The following is a 14,603-nucleotide window of genomic DNA, read 5'->3' on the forward strand; positions in this document are numbered from 1 at the left end:
GAGGGACGCACAGACATCTACAGGCTAGACAATGGCACCCTGACTGCCATTAGGTATCGGGATGAAATCCTTGGACCCATTGTCAGACCCTATGCTGGTGAAGTGGGTCCTGGGTTCCTCCTGGTGCACGACAATGGCCGGCCTCATGTGGGGAGAGTATGCAGGCAGTTCCTGGAAGATGAAAGAACTGATACCATTGAATGACCCCCACGCTCACCTGACCTAAATCCAATAGAACACTTCCAGGATATCTTGTTTCGGTCCATCCAACAACGCCAGGTTGCACCTCAGACTGTCTAAGAGCTCAAATGAGTACCATTTTGAGTTGTTGCAATGAAATTTCAGCAAACTGGACTAGCCTGCTGCATCATTTTTTTACTTTGATTTTCAAGGTGTCTGAATTCAGTCCTCTGTAGGTTGGTAATTTTCATTTCCATCAAACGATAGGGCATGAAATGGGAGGGGTTTTCTTTAAGCAACGACCTTTTATAGTCAACTGTCTTCTGGACACCTGTTTAATGAATAATTAAACTCACCTGTAGACAAATTCATGTTAATTAGAATTTTGTTGTTTAAAATTCAGCTTTGCTCCTTAGACTTTTATAGGGGTGTATTCATTTTTGCAACATGGTCTTGAATGAATTTCTTAGGAAAAATTATTTTTTTGTGTGTGCAAATTAACAAATCTCGTTTGCAGTTAATGGCCCGTATTTGTGGGAGTATTTTGTAGTATAGTGTCCCATGGAAAATGTTGATTCTGAAAGGAAAGTAAAGGTTTCCTGACAAATCTGTTGAGGTGTACTCATGTATGCTGAACACTGTATATATAATATATTTATATATATATATATAGAGAGAGAGAGAGAGAGAGAGAGAGAGAGAGAGAGAGAGAGAGATTTGGAGGGCGTAGCAAGCACAAATAGTCCAATCACCAAGCTTGCGGTTTACGACTTTCTTTGTACACGTTTATTGGAAGAAAGTTTAGTTCCAAACAAAAAAATGCGTTACTCTGGCAGGGTTTTCAACATGCCTCTTCCAGGGCTACACAACAACATGTACAAATGATTTATAAGGCCCCATATGGCTTAGCGGGAACGTAGCAATTTAAATAGCGTGATTCACATTCACTTGAATGGGTAGCCCAACGTGCGATCATCGCTGCAAAGAAATTCAGAGACCAATATATGGCCCTGAGCTAGAAGCAATTTTAATTTTGCAGCATTTCTCAGCCCTGGTTCAAAGCACTGCGACTTGTTATGCACCTTCAAAGTTGCATGACAAGTTGCATCCTATACCTGTCAATGGCCCTGTTCTAATCGGTGGGACTCAAGTCACAGCGACTTTAAAAAAGGCTCCTGCACTTTTTTTTTTTTGGCAGCTACAGCAGATCATAAAGGCAGTGCATTTTGAACGCCATTCAGGAAACGTGCATAGAACACACCTTTCCTACACCAGCCCTTAGAGAGATTTCTCCTCATTTCCTGTCCTGTCTGACACCCATCGCATAGACAGGATGTCAAGGGAAATCTCACCAACATGAAGTCAAACTGCAGTAAAAAGGCACTCACCCTTGACTACTACTTTTGGTGGAAAGTCTTTACATCTTTCAAAAGGGTGAATGTAACGAATTTTGTGACTTCCAGCTTTGTTTTTACTTTTACAGTGAATTAGTCAAAGACGTAGTTTGGCTTTTAAAGTTTGTTTTGGACGCTTACTGGCTTATGTATACTTAAGTATACCGCAATCCCTTGTTCCAACAGAATGTCGCTTGTTCTTCCTCTACACCTACAAATCCACTTCTCCGGAGGAGGACAAGCCGACACTGAAAGACATGGAATGCCAAATTTAGGTGCAGAGACATTTGGTTTGTGGTATGTGAATATATATATATATATATATATATATATATATACCTGTATATATACTGTATGTATAGTGTGAGAGAGTGTATCTGAATGTACAGAAAATATATGCAGCATTCATTTTTTTTATAATATTATTATAGATTTTGTTAGAATATCATAAAAGTGTCTCCAAACCCAAAAGCAAACAATTTATTATACTGCAGCTTACTAATTCTTAGATGTGATAGCTGAATTAGTTTTATTTTAGGATTTTTTTCCTTTATTTTCACCTGGTGATATGGCCAGTAAGTCTGTTATCTTACTTCCTTTAACCACTTCCATACTGGGCACTTTTACCCCCTTTTTTCTTTTTTTTCCCCCCAAAAAAACAACAACTTTTATTAGAAAAAGTAAGGCATATCAATGTACATACAAATACGGATCACAGTCTGACCATAGACACAACATGTAGCATCCCGTTTCGCAGACGGGCCATGGGTTTAACCTCTTCAATACAGGGCACTTTTACCCCCTTCCTGCCCAGGCCAATTTTCAGGTTTCAGCGCTCTCACACTTTGAATGAGAATTGTGCGATCATGAAACATTGTACCCAAACTACATTTTTATCATTTTGTTCACACAACTAGAGCTTTCTTTTGGTGGTATTTAATCGTCACTGGGGTTTTTATTTTTTGCTAAATTAACAAAAAAAAATTAACATTTTGAAGAAAAAAACACGTTTTTCTTTGTTTCTGTTATCAAAGTTTGCAAATAAATAATTGTTCTTCATAAATGTAGGCCGAGATGTATTCTGCTACATGTTTTTGGTGAAAATAACCCAAATCAGTATTTATTATTCAGTATGTAGGTAAGTTGTAGAGTTCACAAACTATGGGATATATCTGAAAATTGATAAATCCTGTAAAGTACTGACAGCCAATGTAATTTCTTGAGGCCCAAAAATGTCAGAACAGTACAGATATCCCCCAAATGACCCCCTTTTGAAATGTAGACAATCTGACGTATCATAAGAGGCATGGTTAGTTTTTTGAAGTTGTAAATTTTTTGTAATAATTTTGAGGAAAATGAAAAAATGAAAACAATTATTTTCACAAATGTTTTTTTACATACTGTCACCAGTGCAGTACAGCGTCATCATATAACTGGTGTGGCGGTGATCAGGGACACTGACTGGTGACAGTACAAAAAAATAAATTGATAATTTTTTTTCAATTGTTTTTATTCATTTTATTTTTTTTTATTTTTTATTACATTTTTTCTCTTTTTTTAAGATTGTTTTTCATATTACACTGTCACCAAAGTAGTATAATGTTACCATAGTAGCATTGTACTACTTTGGGGAAGTGGTCAGTATTTTTTTTTATTTTTTTTTTTTTGCTATAAGCAAGCATTTAACTGAATTAAATTGATTCATTCAGGGTTTTTTTTGTGGTGATTAGCTGTGATTTGGCCACGGCTAATCACATAACAGAAATGGGCTGTTATTGGCCCAGCCTGTGCATGTGATCACTGTGACCATTCACAGCTAGACACACTTGTATACAATGGATGGCATGAAAGGAAGCCATCCATTGTCTACAACTGTCATATGACCTGCTGTGATTGGTCACAGCAGGTCACATGATACTGGCAATAGGGCCTGTACACAGATCTGTCTTCGGCTGTGTCCAAGGTACAAAGCCGGTGACAGATCTCCCCACAGCGCTGCCCTGCGGGCACACAAAAGGCAAGATCCAGGAAGGACGTCATATGACGCCCTCCAGGATCGACAAGAGTCCCACCCGGCCATCATTTCATTATAGGCCGGGCGGGAAGTGGTTAATAGACCACAAGAGGGTTGAGATAAACCATTTACCACAGACATGGGTGCTCACAATGATCAGCTTTTATATACAGTATTTATGTAAAACATTTATCCCAAAAGGAAAAAAAAAATTGTTGTAACTGCTTAAGAAGTGTTTGGAGTTCAACTTTAATTTGTTAGTCAAGTCCATCTAAAATGGCTAGTATATTGTAAAGCGCTGAGCAAACTGCTGGCGCTATATAAATCCTGTATAATAATAGTACATCTATTGCTACCCTTCCCCTAGACCAGTGGTCTCCAGATGTGGCCCTTTGCTAGCCGTTATCCGGTCCTTGGGGCACTATTCCTCCCACTGATTTGAGGAACTGTTCTTAACTATGACACCAACAGTGGGACATAATTCGCCCAACTAACAACAATGATGGGGCACTCTTCCTCCCACTAATATCAATGATGAGGCACTATTCCTCCCACTGAACCTAATAACTGGGCACTATTCCTCCCACTGATACCAATGATGGGGCACTATTCCTCCCACTGACACCAATGATGGGGCACTATTCCTCCCACTGATACCAATGATGGGGCACTATTCCTCCCACTGACACCAATGATGGGGCACTATTCCTCACACTGATACCAATGATGGGGCACTATTCCTCCCACTGACACCAATGATGAGACACTATTCCTCCCACCGATACCAATGATGGGGCACTATTCCTCCCACTGACACCAATGATGGGGCACTATTCCTCCCACCGATAGGAATGATGGGGCACTATTCCTCCCACTGATAGGAATGATGGGGCACTATTCCTCCCACTGATACCAATGATGGGGCACTATTCCTCCCACTGATAGGAATGATGGGGCACTATTCCTCCCACTGATACCAATGATGGGGCACTATTCCTCCCACTGATACCAATGATGGGGCACTATTCCTCCCACTGATAGGAATGATGGGGCACTATTCATCCCAGTAATACCAATGATGGGGCACTATTCATCCCAGTAATACCAATGATGGTGAACTATTCCTTCTCCTACTGACCACAGGCAACTGAATACCACACCTGAGGCATTGCTTTATGCTCATCGATGCCTGGCATAGAACATTTTCTACTCCCTCTGGTCACAATCCGGCCCCCCAAAAGACTGAAGGACAGTAAACTGGCCCTTTGTTTGGAAAGTTTGGAGACCCCTTCCCTAGACTGACAACGGTGCTGTCCAAGGGTGTCTGTTGCTCCTCCATCCAAGTGTGTTACTGGCTGGATCACCAGGTGAAAATAAACAAAAAACCTAAAGAAATGAACTCAGCCACCACATTTAAAGTAGAACTATAGACAAAACTTTTTTCTCTCATTTTTGGAGTAAGGGAGGGTTATATTCCCCCTTTTTTTGCCTTGTGTATCCCATTGGGGAGATTTCCTTTCACTTCCTGTCCCATAACCGCAAGAGATGAAATCCCTCCAAATAAGGACATCCCTGGATGTCAACAGGGTCATCATAACTAATGCCCCTATTGGAAGATTTCCCTTCTACTCCGGTTCTAACGACAACCCAAAATTTGGAATTTTCTTTCAATGTTAGGCATGGTTCACACCAGTACGTTTTCAGTGCGTATTGCAGAAACACTCTAGAGTACAGTCCATTTAACATGGTTTCCTATGGACACATTTATGCATTTTCAGCCGCTGTGCTTTTGGAAAGGATCAGGGACTTTTTTCCTGCAGCAGATTGCGTTTTTGGTGTCATCGACTTCAATGGAACCACACCAAAAATGCAAGTGTTGAGTTTTTGATGCATTTTGCATTGGGGTTTTTTTTTGCCAACAAGAAAGTATAGAGTGTGACATTGATGCAACTTTGATGCGACTTTACACTCAAGTCACATTCAAGTCACATCAAAATGGTACTGGGACATTTTTAACGTTACAGTGACTTTTAAAAGTTTCCAGCACTATTTTGCTGTGACTTTGAGTGCCAGAGAGTATAAAGTGGCATAGAAGTTGCACTCAGTACTTTTCTATTGGAAAGTATTGAGTGTGAAATGCGACTTCGATGCAACTTCACTCTCTAGCACTCAAGTTGCATCAAAGTCACATCAAAGTAGCGCAAGAACATTTTCAAAGTTGTTGCGACCTTTCAAAAGGTTCCATGTACTACTTTGATGTGTCTTTGAGTGCCAGAGAGTATAAAGTCACATCAAAGTCACACTCAATGCCTCCTATTGCCAAAAGAAAAGCAAAGTGCAAAAAACGCATCAAAAACATGTGTTAAAAAATGCACCAATGCATGCTACATCTGCTGTATTTAAGAACTATACTATTTGGACTGCGTCCATTAATAAAATCTGCATAAGGGTCACCATATACATTGCAGTCTGATCATACAAATCAACTTTAGAATTTCCAAAACTATGTAATAAGAGGACCTGTCTAAGCTGTCCGATCAGGTCATACCCAATCTGGCAGGCAGTTGCACTACATAATTGTTGGTAGATCTGTGGGAGCACTCACATTGAGATCGGTTGAACTGAGCCGTGCCTGAGTTCGATTGTACCTCTTCCCCTACTGGTCTGCATTCATACTGAGCTATAAGGAAATGTTCCCAGGCAAATTTACTTCATCACCTCTGTCAGCCTGACCACAGTGATCCTTCTTCTGTGCTCAGTGCTCTATGGAGAGATCTGTGCTCAGGGACACCTGCACTCACATTAAGGCAACCCATACCGGGCCACAAGTGAACCATTCCCAAGACCACCTCCTAAAAGTGGTCCCATACATGGTACACCTAACCATTTCTTGGAGCACTCATACTGTGCAAACAAACCAGCCCAAGGGGTGAACCCTGACCAGGCACAGTTCGGAGCAATCACACTATACATACAAACTAGACCAAGGTCATGAACCATGCCCGGTCTCCGTTTGGACCACTCACACTACATAAACAAACTGGGTCAAAGTCCTGCGCTGTGCCTAGGCTCAGTTTGGATCACTCACACTATAAAAACAAACCAGACCAAGGTCCTGCACTGTGTCTGAGCTCGATTTAGAGCACTCACACTACACAGATGAACTGGACCAAGGTCACGAATTGTGCCTGGGCTCATTTTGGAACCCTCACACTACAAAATGAACTGGACCAAGGTCCTGGACTGTGCCTGGGCTCAGTTTGGGGTGCTCACACTACACAGATGAACTGGACCAATGTCCTGAACTGTGCCTGGGCTCATTTTGGAACGCTCACACTACACAGATGAACTGGACCGAGGTCACGAACTGTGCCCAGTTTCAGTTTGAAGCACTTACACTACAAAAACAAACCAGACAAAGGGAGTGAACTGAGCCTAGTTTCAGTTTGGAGCATTTACACTACACAAAGGCTCAGGACCAAGGTCATGAAGAGTGCCCAGACTGGTTCAGAGTTTGGAGTGCACTCACACTGGCAGTTTTAACTAAGCCTGGGCACAGTTCACGGTTCACAGACCCCTTGTTCTCATTTATTTGTGTAGTGTAAGTGCTCTGAACTGAAAGTGGCCACAGTTCATGACTTTTTGGTCTGGTTCATTTGTGTAGTGTGAGTGCTCCAAACTGAGCGTGGGCACAGTTCAGAACCTTGGTCCAGTTCATTTGTGTAGTGTGAGGACTCTGAATCATACCAAGGATTGGTTAAGAGTGCCTCATCCAGGAACACTTGGAAGAGATGGTCCTGGGCACGGTTTATATGTGGTCTGGTACAGTTCACTTTATTGTATATGCAAACCGCACCTGAGCAGGGAACACTCTATAGATGACCAAGAACCGAAGCAGGGATGCCTATGGTCTGGTTGGCAGGGGTGATGAAGTGAGCCCAGGAACACTTCCTCTAACCCAGTGTGAGTGCAGAATGGTGAGGGGTTGAGGGATTGGGAAGGGGGCAAATAAACTCAGTCATGGTTCAATTCAACCCTGCCCAGTACGAGTGCACCCTACTACACAAACTATCCGGAACAAGTGGGTGAACCGTGCCTGGGCTCAGTTTGGAGAACTCAGACTACACAAACAATCTGGACCAAGGTGGGGAACCATACCTAGGCTCGGTTTGGAGTACTCATACTACACAAATGAACTGGACCAAGGGGGAGAACCATGCCCAGACTCAGTTTGGAGCACTCACAATACACAAATAAACTGAACTAAGGGGTTGAACCATGCTTGGGCTCAGTTTGGAGCACTCACAATACACAAACGAACTGAACCAAGGAGAAGAATCATGCCCAGGTTCAGTTTGGAGCACTCACACTACGCAAATGAACTGAACCAAGGAGAAGAATCATGCCCAGGTTCAGTTTGGAGCACTCACACTACGCAAATGAACTGAACCAAGGAGAAGAATCATGCCCAGGTTCAGTTTGGAGCACTCACACTACACAGATGAACTGAACCAAGGAGAAGAATCATGCCCAGGCTCAGTTTGGAGCACTCACAATACACAAAGGATCTGAGGCAAGGGGGTGAACCATGCCTAGGCTCAGGTAAATCTACCAGTGTGAATGTACTTTAAAGGAGATTGTACAATCAGATTGTACTGTGTGTGTGGTCAGCCTAAGGCATTGCTTTCGAAGGTACTGGTAACTTCAAGAATAAGATCACGTTTAATTGTATGGACTAAACTATGTTGTAAAGTGACTTTAAAACTTGTAAATGTGAAAAACAATAGCCAATAACAACCATAAAACAGCACTCAGGGCAATAAAAGTGATTGCTATAGGCATTGCCCTTTTCGTTTTTAAATAAACCCATAGCTTTCCTGATAATATGAAGCAGCATATGTCTGGATTGTATTTAAGACCCATGCTGGAATCTGTAGTCCCCCAACACCTGTAGAGCAGTAGCATACACAATCCTGATTTAACCATCTTGCGTCTTTGTGTCTTCTTTAACTTATGTGTTCTTCTTCAAGTCCAGCAGCAGTATTCCTCCACTCTTGGCTGAGACCCCCTTATATATATAAGCATCTTGATGATGGGACACCCCAGGGGGCAGGAGCTCATCCCCACTGCCCTAAAATCCACCTACTTCTCTTCCACCTCGCTGCCTCCGCACGGTCCCCCCTGGACTTTCACCTACCTTTTCAGGAGGGTCCAGCATACTTAGTAATCAGCAGGCATTTCCAGGAGTTATCCGGGGGGGGGAAAAATTGACAGGAGGAGTCTGAAAGTCAGAGGCTGCTAAACTTGGTCTGATTGTGAAAAAAAATTCTTTCCTTCACACTCACAATACTTATACTACAGCCTTGCTATTTCTCCTGCTGCTGCCTGCAAGGAGCCTGACACTCTACACCATAAAAAGGGGGATTTTTGCATTTTAAAGGTGGAAGGCTGGAAACATCTGGAGGCCGGTGAAGATAACATCATTAAGAAAACTATCATCAAATTTTTTTTTCTCCCATCTGTGAAACAAGAGACCAACGAGGACAGTGAGAAAAAAAAATCAAAGCCTAAAAGTTTTATGCCAGGTGTATGGGACATAGATTATTTAAATACTGCACTGAACTTTTAAAGGTAATATTTATTTCTTTATTTATTACAGGTCATTATAGTGTTGACAATTATTTAAATAATTAACATTTTACTGTTCAAAAAATTATTTAAATTTATTTTAAAAAGTCATAGTTGCAGGGAAAACTTTTTGCATACATGTATGAACAATACTCTCCTAGCTTCTTGATTCAGCCAGCAGTAAAATGTTGATATTAAGTGATATTTGTAGAGTATTAGTTAGTTCATTGAAGGGATACAAGCGAGTACAGTGATGCGAATGAATAAAATTCATTCATTCCTGGGAATGACTCATTGATGGAGTCTGCTGGTCACACTCTAGCAGTAGCTCCATTCATTACCTAGGATAACTGTGTGGTGCAATTATGAGTTCGGTGAAATATTGAACAATCTCTAGGACCAGACCAGAATACATTTCAGCATGCTGGAAATTTTTTGTCTTTTAAGCATCAACATTACTGTGGAAAGCTCTGTTCTGACTGTATGAAATTTAAGAGAAGACTTAAACTGAGTTGTATCTGCCACAGTTCTAGATCCAAGACGTTACATATATCTAGGTATGTGTTTGTTGTATGCACGAGTGAACCCATTAAATATCTACTAATATTTGCCCTGGTTGGCCATTTTACCTGTGTGTAATGCCAAGGGAAAAAGGGGGCACCAACAACGTGGCAGCCGCTACCCATATTTGTACATGACTTCAGTTTATTGTAGAGATAGCTAGTGTCAGTACTATGAACCCATCTACTAATATTTGTCCTAGTTACCCAATTTACCTGTATGTACCACCTGGAGATCAAGGGGGCCCCACCAATGTGGCAGTCTATACCCATACTGGTATATGACTTCAGTTCATCATAGAGACAACCAGTGTCAATGGTATAAGTGAGCCCATTAAACATATACTCATTTTTTGTCCTGGTTACCCAATTTAACTGTATGCCCTGCCCCAGATCAAGGGGACACTACCTGGAGATCAAGGGAGAACCACCAATGTTGTAGTCGATACCTACACTTGTACATGACTGCAGTTCATTGTTTAGACAACCAGTGCCAATGGTATGTTTGAATCTATTAAACATCTACTAATATTTGTCCTGATTACCCAATGTAACTGTATGTGCTGCCTGGAGATCAAGCAGGCACCACCAGGAAAGGGGCACCATCAATGTGGCAGTCCAAACTCATACTGGTATATGACTGCAGTTCATTGTAGAGACAACCAGTGTCAATGGTATGAGTGAGTCCAAATAAACATCTACTAGTATTTGTCCTGGTTACTTAATTTAACTGTATGTTCTGTGCTAGATCAAGGGGACACCAGCACGAGATCAATGGGGCACCACCAAAGTGCTAGTCAATACCCATGCAAGTACATGATTGCAGATCATGGTGTAGACAACCAGTGCCAATAGTATGAGTGAATCCAATAAACATCTACTAATATTTGTCCTCGTTACCCAATTTAACTGTATGTATTGCCTGGAGGTCAAGGGAATATCACCAATGTGGTAGTCCATACCCATACTGGTATATGACTGCAGTTCACTGTGTAGACAACAAGTGTCAATGATAGGAGTGAATCCATTAAACATCTACTAATATTTGTCCTGGTTATGCACTTTAACTGTATGTAGTGCCTGGAGATCAAGCAGGCACCACCAGGAGATCAAGGGGGTACTACCAATGTGGCAGTCCATACCCATACTTGTATATGACTGCAGTTCATTGTGTAGACAACCAGTGCCAATGGTTTGAGTGAATACATTAAATATCTACTAATTTTTGTCCTGGTTACACAACATAACTGTATGCACCGTTTGGTGATCAAGGGGGCATCACCAATGTATCAGTCTGTACCAACTGGTATATGACTGCAGTTTATTGTAGAGACAACCAGTTTCAATGGTATGAGTGAACCCATTAAACATCTCCTAGCATTTGCCCCATTTAACTATATGTACTTTCTGGAGAGCAAGGAACCACCACCAATCTGGCGCTTCATATCCATACATATATGAGACTGCGGTTGATTGTAGAGTTGGTTAATGTCAATGGTATTAGTAAGCCTATTAAACATCCACTAACATTTGTCCCAGTTACCCATTTTAACTTTGCGTACTGCCTGGGGATCAAGGGGGCACCACCAAGGTGGCCATCCATACCCATACTGGTACATGACTGCAGTGCAGTGTTCAGCACAAATTGAGTCAGTGGAAATGAGTAACCAGCAATAAATAAGTGGTAGCCCCACAGCCAGTCCTCAAATAAATGTGCCTACTGTATGTAACAATCTATGTGTGATCTCCACTGCTTCTTGATGTACTTTGCGAGGTCACAGCCAAAATCCACAAGTGTAGCTGCTGGGCTCTGTCCCTCCACCGGGAACAGTAGCATTTCATGGTTCACATATTTAAGTGCATCAAATTAAGGGACTATTGTCCATCATGGAGCTCACGTAATTGTTCAATTTCACAGACATCCCCTGTGAATACTTTGAGAGTGTGCCGGTGGTACAATAATGGTATTGCCTAATATGGAGATCATTCTTGGGTGCAGCTAAGGTAACTGAATACCCATTATGTTCATATAACAAGTAAAGAATGAGGCTGATTTACCATGATGAGTGATAAGTATGAGCACTGTTATAGCCACATGGGTGAAATGTGAGTTAATAGAAAGTTGGGCTGAGTTAACTAAAGGAGTTGTGAATCTTCACCCAAAAAACTGTGTGAGCCGTCACTTCATTCAACCATGTGAAAAGCAGATTCCTTAGAATAGTATCTCAGATACTTTTCCCATGATAGGATAACTGAAGAGAATATTTACACTATTTTATAAGTGAAGATTCTCAACTCCTTTAGCAAATCAGCCCATTTGACTTTGTGAATAATTCTGTCCCTAGAAAAGACTGAAGTTATTCGTTAGTTATATCGCACTGATTTATTTGTAATAGAGACAGCATTTTTGGTTTTAGAAATAAGATTTGATTGTTAGGCACACTAGTCCTATAACCACACAGGGAAATATGAGTTACTAAAGACAGTTGAGCTGATTTACTAAAGGAGTTGAGAATTGTCACTTAAAAATTGTGTGAATATTCATGTCTATTTTCCAATCATGTGGAATGCATTTCATTGGGTACTCAAAGTCATAAAAAATTTGCTGTTCACTTGGTTGGACAACAGTACTGACTATTCACACAATTCTTGGAGTGAAATTTCTCAACTCCCTTAGTAAATCAGCCCAACTGTCTTGTTAAGTCAAATTTCATCTGTGTGGCTGAATGACTATACACATAACGATCTCTCCCCACTTCTAAAACCAAAAAACTGTGAGAGTTATTTACTAAAACTGGAGAGTGAAAAATTTGGTGCAGCTCTGCATAGAAACCAATCAGCTTCCAGGTTTTAATACCAAAGCTTAACTGAACAAACTACAGTAGGTGCTGATTGGCTACCATGCACAGCTGCACCAGATTCTGCGTGCTCCAGTTTTAGTAAATCTCCCCCACTGTCTCTATTACAAATATATCAGCGTGATCTAATAACTCACAGGAATGTTTAGGGAAAGAATTATGCCTAAAGTCATATAGTCACATGAGTGAAAAGCGATGTATTACACAGCTGGGAGGACCTACTAAAGGAATCAAGAATGTTTGCTGAAAAAATTATTTGAACATTCACTAATAACAGTAACAGGCTTGTCTATGGGACTAATTGGGCAGCACAGTGGCTAAATGGTTAGCACGTCCACCTGGCAGTACTAGGGTCATCGGTTCAAATCCCAACCATGGCACCACCTGCCTGGAGTTTGCATGTTCTCCCTGTGCCTGTGTGGGTTTCCTCCGGGTACTCCAGTTTCCTCCCACACTCCAAAGACATGCTGGTAGGTTAATTGGTTCCTGTCTAAATTGTCCCTAATATGTGTATGTATGAATGTGAGTTAGGGACCTTAGATTGTACACCCCTTGAGGGTTAGGGACTGATGTGAATGTACAATATATATATATGTGTAAAGCACTGCGTAAATGGATGACGCTATATAAGTACCATAAATAAATTATGGAGAAAGTCAGACCATCAACAGCAAACAAACAACATTTTTGGCCATTCTACACTAATAAAAGATCAATTCTGATTGCTTGCTGTGGAAATCTGCACTCTGTATGTCTTCATTGTACTTAGTACTGCTTATGTAATAATAGCTCCAGATAAAGTTTTTTTTTTTCTTTTTTTGCTGAAAGAGTAGTTGATGGCTGGAATAGACTTCCAGCAGAGGTAGTGAGTCAGTCAACAGTAAGAGGATTCAAGCATGTTTGGTACAAGCATAAATCTGCTATAGACAGAAAAGAAAAATGTATATATATATATATTTTTTTTTTTTGGGGTATACTCGATTGACCACTTGATCCTTTTTTCCACCTTAGCTCTTCTATGTTTCTATGATTTAGATGTGTATTCAAGCATGCTTGGGACAAACATAGATAGATACTAAGACAATAAAAGTAAAGAAAAAAAAAATGTGTATGTATTAAAACATTTGGGGCAGACCACTTGGATGTGTCTGCCTCAGGGGCGGACTGACCATTTGGAAACTCGGGCACTGCCCAAGGGCCCGGGGTCAGTAGGGGGCCCCATGAGATGCCCCTGGTACCTTTTTCATAGGCTTTTTTGAGTTTGGGCAAGGACACAGGGGCCCCATGACCCCCTATTGCCCAGGGGCCCCATGAGTTGTCAGTCTGCCCCTGGTCTGCCTTCATTCTGCTTTGTTGCTATGATTTAAAAATAAATCATCATATGAGGGATGCTGAACAGATTGAACAGATCACCAACTGCAAAACTTGCTTGGGACAGCATAGAGCACCACTCAGACAAAAAAGTACCAAAAAAAAAAAAAAAAAAAGGTAAAAAATAAATAAATTATTGGAAAAAATAAATAAATAATAATAAAACATATATATATATATATATATATATATATATATATATATATATATATATATATAATATGTACTAAACAATCTGGGGCAAACCACTTGACTATGCTAAAAAAAAAAAAATATATAAAAAATATATATTCTGTACAACTTGAACAGATCAGCAACTGCAAAACTGTATCCGTCTGCCAAACATTAAACTGATAACATCTTTAAACAATGGAGACTTTGTAACTTGTTTAATATGATGATGGTTCTCTTTATTTTCCTTGTATTTATTTATTACAGGTACTTTTATAGTGCCATTAACGCTAGCAGGTAATTGGTTCCTATATAAATTGTCCCCTAGTATGTGCATGGATGTCAGTTAGGGACCTTAGATTTTACGCTCCTTGAGGGCAGGGGCTGATGGGAATGTACAATATATATGTAAAGTGCTGCGTAAATT

At 40.7% G+C, this 14,603-nt stretch overlaps 1 protein-coding gene across 2 annotated transcripts in view; it reads left to right on the forward strand.

The window, feature by feature from the left end:
* Window positions 1-8,755: 8,755 nt before the first annotated feature.
* Window positions 8,756-14,603, forward strand: part of ACAN (aggrecan) — a 203,342-nt gene continuing 197,494 nt past the window's right edge. Inside the window, exon 1 of one of the 2 annotated variants that reach the window (XM_089687669.1) lies at window positions 8,756-9,219. The gene's annotated coding sequence lies outside the window, so the exon portion shown is untranslated. The remainder of the gene's footprint in view (window positions 9,220-14,603) is intronic. The other variant, XM_089687670.1, reaches the window with a different exon arrangement.

Source organism: Staurois parvus, unplaced genomic scaffold (assembly GCF_062004578.1).
Source record: "Staurois parvus isolate SC_StPar_1 unplaced genomic scaffold, SC_StPar_1.0 ptg000432l, whole genome shotgun sequence".
NCBI classification, from domain to species: Eukaryota; Metazoa; Chordata; class Amphibia; order Anura; family Ranidae; genus Staurois; species Staurois parvus.